A 6,000-nucleotide genomic window follows, 5' to 3' on the forward strand; every position below is an offset into this window, starting at 1 on the left:
CATCCAAATCCTTGAGCCAAAAACTATGCCACTTGTGTCCACCATACCTACCTACTACATGGTATTTCTCCGCCATTCCAAAGTAAATTGCTTGAGTGCTACCTTTAAATTTCCATTCTTTGTCTTTGGAATATATAGCTCATGGGACAAATAGCCTAAAAACTATTTTGGTATTGAATATGTACTTATGTATCTTATTTCTTATTAAGTTGCTTGTTGAGCGATAACCATGTTCCTGGGGACGCCATCAACTACCCTTTGTTGAATATCATGTGAGTTGCTATGCATGTTCGTCTTGTCTGAAGTAAGGGTGATTTATCATGAGTTGAATGGTTTGAGTATGCATATTGTTAGAGAAGAACATTGGGCCGCTAACTAAAGCCATGATCCATGGTGGAAGTTTCAATTTTGGACAACAATCCTCAATCTCTTATGAGAATATTATTTGTTGTTGAATGCTTATGCATTAAAGAGGAGTCCATTATCTGTTGTCTATGTTGTCCCGGTATGGATGTCTAAGTTGAGAATAATCAAAAGCGAGAAATCCAATGCGAGCTTTCTCCTTAGACCTTTGTACAAGCGGCATAGAGGTACCCCTTTGTGATACTTGGTTAAAACATATGTATTGCGATGATAATCCATGTAAATCCGAGCTAATTAGGACAAGGTGCGGGCACTATTGGTATACTATGCATGAGGCTTGCAACTTGTAGGATATAATTTACATAATACATATGCTTTATTACTACCGTTGACAAAATTGTTTCTTGTTTTCTAAACAAAAGCTCTAGCACAAATATACCAATCAATGCTTCCCTCTGCGAAGGGCCTTTCTTCTACTTTCATGTTGAGTCAGTTTACCTATTTCCTTCCATCTTAGAAGCAAACACTTGTGTTAACTGTGCATTGATTCTTACATACTTGCATATTGCACTTATTATATTACTTTATGTTGACAATATCCATGAGATATACATGTTACAAGTTGAAAGCAACCGCTGAAACTTAATCTTCCTTTGTGTTGCTTCAATGCCTTTACTTTGAATTTATTGCTTTATAAGTTAACTCTTATGCAAGACTTATCGATGCTTGTCTTGAATGTACTATTCATGAAAAGTCTTTGCTATATGATTCAGTAGTTTACTCAATGTCTTTACCATTGCTTCGAATCGCTCGCATTCATTACATGTGCTTACAATAGTATTGATCAAGATTATGATGGCATGTCACTTCGAAATTATCTTTGTTATCGTTTACCTACTCGGGACGAGTAGGAACTAAGCTTGGGGATGCTGATACGTCTCCAATGTATCGATAATTTCTTATGTTCCATGCTTGTTTTATGACAATACCTACATGTTTTATACATACTTTATGTCATATTTATGCATTTTCCGGCACTAACCTATTAACGAGATGCCGAAGAGCCAGATGCTGTTTTCTGCTGTTTTTGGTTTCATAAATCCTAGTAAGGAAATATTCTCGGAATTGGACGAAATCAACGCCCAGGGGCTTATTTTTCCACGAAGCTTCCAGAACACCGAAAGGGAAACGAAGTGGGGCGACGAGGCGCCGCCACACTAGGGCGGCGCGGCCCTAGCGTGTGGGCCCCTCGTCAGCCCTCCAACTCCGCCCTTCCGCCTACTTAAAGTCTCGTCGCGAATACCCCAGTACCGAGAGCCACGATACGGAAAATCTTCCAGAGACGCCGTCGCCGCCAATCCCATCTCGGGGGATTCAGGAGATCGCCTCCGGCACCCTGCCGGAGAGGGGAATCATCTCCCGGAGGACTCTTCACCGCCATGGTCGCCTCCGGAGTGATGTGTGAGTAGTTCACCCCTGGACTATGGGTCCATAGCAGTAGCTAGATGGTCGTCTTCTCCTAATTGTGCTATCATTGTTCGATCTTGTCTGAAGTAAGAGAGATCTACCACCTTATGGTTAAGCATGCATATTGTTAGAGAAGAACATTGGGCCGCTAACTAAAGCCATGATCCATGGTGGAAGTTTCAGTATTGAACATATATCCTCAATCTCATATGAGAATAATAATTGTTGCCACATGCTTATGCATTAAAGAGGAGTCCATTATCTGTTGTCCATGTTGTCCCGGTATGGATGTCTAAGTTGAGAATAATCAAAAGCGAGAAATCCAAAATGCGAGCTTTCTCCTTAGACCTTTGTACAGGCGGCATGGAGGTACCCCATTGTGACACTTGGTTAAAACATGTGTATTGCGATGATCCGGTAGTCCAAGCTAATTAGGACAAGGTGCGGGCACTATTAGTATACTATGCATGAGGCTTGCAACTTGTAAGATATAATTTACATGATACATATGCTTTATTACTACCGTTGACAAAATTGTTTCATGTTTTCAAAATTAAAGCTCTAGCACAAATATAGCAATCGATGCTTTTCCTCTATGGAGGACCATTCTTTTACTTTCATTGTTGAGTCGGCTCACCTATTTCTCTCCACCTCAAGAAGCAAACACTTGTGTGAACTGTGCATTGATTCCTACATACTTGCATATTGCACTTATTATATTACTCTATGTTGACAATATCCATGAGATATACATGTTATAAGTTGGAAGCAACCGCTGAAACTTAATCTTCCTTTGTGTTGCTTCAATGCCTCTACTTTGAATTATTGCTTTATGAGTTAACTCTTATGCAAGACTTATTGATGCTTGTCTTGAAGTGCTATTCATGAAAAGTCTTTGCTATATGATTCACTTGTTTACTCATGTCATATACATTGTTTTGATCGCTGCATTCACTACATATGTTTACAAATAGTATGATCAAGGTTATGATGGCATGTCACTCCGTAAATTATCTTTGTTATCGTTTTACCTGCTCGGGACGAGCGTAACTAAGCTTAGGGATGCTGATACGTCTCCGACGTATCGATAATTTCTTATGTTCCATGCCACATTATTGATGTTATCTACATGTTTTATGCACACTTTATGTCATATTCGTGCATTTTCCGGAACTAACCTATTAACAAGATGCCGAAGTGCCGGTTCTCGTTTTCTCGCTATTTTTGGTTTCGTAAATCCTAGTAACGAAATATTCTCGAAATCGGACGAAATCAACGCCCGTGTTCCTATTTTGCCCGGAAGCATCCGGAACACCCGAGAGCCGCCGGAGGGAAGCCCCGGGGGCCCCACACTACACCCCGGCGCGGCCGGAGGGGGCCGCGCCGCCCTATGGTGTGGTGGCCCCGTGCCCCTCCGAGGCTGCCCTTCCGCCTATTTAAAGCCTCCGTCGCGAAAACCCTATTACGGTCGACGAAACCCACGTAAACCTTCCGGAGCCGCCGCCATCGCGAAGCCAAGATCTGGGGGACAGGAGTCTCTGTTCCGGCACGCCGCCGGAACGGGGAAGTGCCCCCGGAAGGCTTCTCCATCGACACTGCTGCCATCTCCACCGCCATCTTCATCACCGCTGCTGCTCCCATGAGGAGGAAGTAGTTCTCCATCAAGGCTCGGGGCTGTACCGGTAGCTATGTGGTTCATCTCTCTCCTATGTGCTTCAATACAATAATCTCATGAGCTGCCTTACATGATTGAGATTCATATGATGATGCTTGTAATCTAGATGTCATTATGCTAGTCAAGTGAATTTTACTCATGTGATCTCCGGAGACTCCTTGTCCCACGTGTGTAAAGGTGACAAGTGTGTGCACCGTGTGGGTCTCTTAGGCTATATTTCACGTAATACTTATTCACCGTTATGAATGGCATAGTGAAGTGCTTATTTATATCTCTTTATGATTGCAATGTGTTTTGTATCACAATTTATCTATGTGCTACTCTAGCAATGTTATTAAAGTAGTTTTATTCCTCCCGCACGGTGTAATGGTGACAAGTGTGTGCATCCGTGTTAGTACTTGGTTTATGCTATGATTATGATCTCTTGTAGATTATGAAGTTAACTATTGCTATGATAGTATTGATGTGTATTATTCCTCCTACATAGCATGAAGGTGACAGTGTGCATGCTATGTTAGTACTTGGTTTAGTCGAATTGATCTTTCATGCACTCTAAGGTTATTTAAATATGAACATTGAATTGTGGAGCTTGTTAACTCCGGCATTGAGGGTTCGTGTAATCCTACGCAATGTGTTCATCATCCAACAAGAGTGTAGAGTATGCATTTATCTATTCCGTTATGTGATCAATGTTGAGAGTGTCCACTAGTGAAAGTCCGATCCCTAGGCCTTGTTCCTAAATACTGCTATCGTTGCTTGTTTACTTGTTTTATCTGCGTTACTACTCGCTGCGTTACTACTCGCTTGTTTACTCGTCCTGGGCAAAGCACTTTTCTGGTGCCGTTGCTACTTATTCATACCACCTGTATTTCACTATCTCTTCGCCGAACTAGTACACCTATTAGGTGTGTTGGGGACACAAGAGACTTCTTGCTTTGTGGTTGCAGGGTTGCATGAGAGGGATATCTTTGACCTCTTCCTCCCTGAGTTCGATAAACCTTGGGTGATCCACTTAAGGGAAAACTTGCTGCTGTTCTACAAACCTCTGCTCTTGGAGGCCCAACACTGTCTACAGGAAAATGAGGGGGCGTAGACATCAGTGCTACCTTTAAATTTCCATTCTTTGTCTTTGCAATATATAGCTCATGGGACAAATAGCCTAAAAACTATTTTGGTATTGAATATGTACTTATGTATCTTATTTCTTATTAAGTTGCTTGTTGAGCGATAACCATGTTCCTGGGGACGCCATCAACTACCCTTTGTTGAATATCATGTGAGTTGCTATGCATGTTCGTCTTGTCTGAAGTAAGGGTGATTTATCATGAGTTGAATGGTTTGAGTATGCATATTGTTAGAGAAGAACATTGGGCCGCTAACTAAAGCCATGATCCATGGTGGAAGTTTCAATTTTGGACAACAATCCTCAATCTCTTATGAGAATATTATTTGTTGTTGAATGCTTATGCATTAAAGAGGAGTCCATTATCTCGTTGTCTATGTTGTCCCGGTATGGATGTCTAAGTTGAGAATAATCAAAAGCGAGAAATCCAATGCGAGCTTTCTCCTTAGACCTTTGTACAGGCGGCATAGAGGTACCCCTTTGTGATACTTGGTTAAAACATATGTATTGCGATGATAATCCATGTAAATCCGAGCTAATTAGGACAAGGTGCGGGCACTATTGGTATACTATGCATGAGGCTTGCAACTTGTAGGATATAATTTACATAATACATATGCTTTATTACTACCGTTGACAAAATTGTTTCTTGTTTTCAAAACAAAAGCTCTAGCACAAATATAGCAATCAATGCTTCCCTCTGCGAAGGGCCTTTCTTCTACTTTCATGTTGAGTCAGTTTACCTATTTCCTTCCATCTTAGAAGCAAACACTTGTGTTAACTGTGCATTGATTCTTACATACTTGCATATTGCACTTATTATATTACTTTATGTTGACAATATCCATGAGATATACATGTTACAAGTTGAAAGCAACCGCTGAAACTTAATCTTCCTTTGTGTTGCTTCAATGCCTTTACTTTGAATTTATTGCTTTATAAGTTAACTCTTATGCAAGACTTATCGATGCTTGTCTTGAATGTACTATTCATGAAAAGTCTTTGCTATATGATTCAGTAGTTTACTCAATGTCTTTACCATTGCTTCGAATCTCTGCATTCATTACATGTGCTTACAATAGTATTGATCAAGATTATGATGGCATGTCACTTCAAAAATTATCTTTGTTATCGTTTACCTACTCGGGACGAGTAGGAACTAAGCTTGGGGATGCTGATACGTCTCCAATGTATCGATAATTTCTTATGTTCCATGCTTGTTTTATGACAATACCTACATGTTTTATACATACTTTATGTCATATTTATGCATTTTCCGGCACTAACATATTAACGAGATGCCGAAGAGCCAGTTGCTGTTTTCTGCTGTTTTTGGTTTCAGAAATCCTAGTAAGGAAATATTCTCGGAATT

The sequence above is a fragment of the Lolium rigidum genome, chromosome 3, assembly GCF_022539505.1.
Source record: "Lolium rigidum isolate FL_2022 chromosome 3, APGP_CSIRO_Lrig_0.1, whole genome shotgun sequence".
NCBI classification, from domain to species: Eukaryota; Viridiplantae; Streptophyta; class Magnoliopsida; order Poales; family Poaceae; genus Lolium; species Lolium rigidum.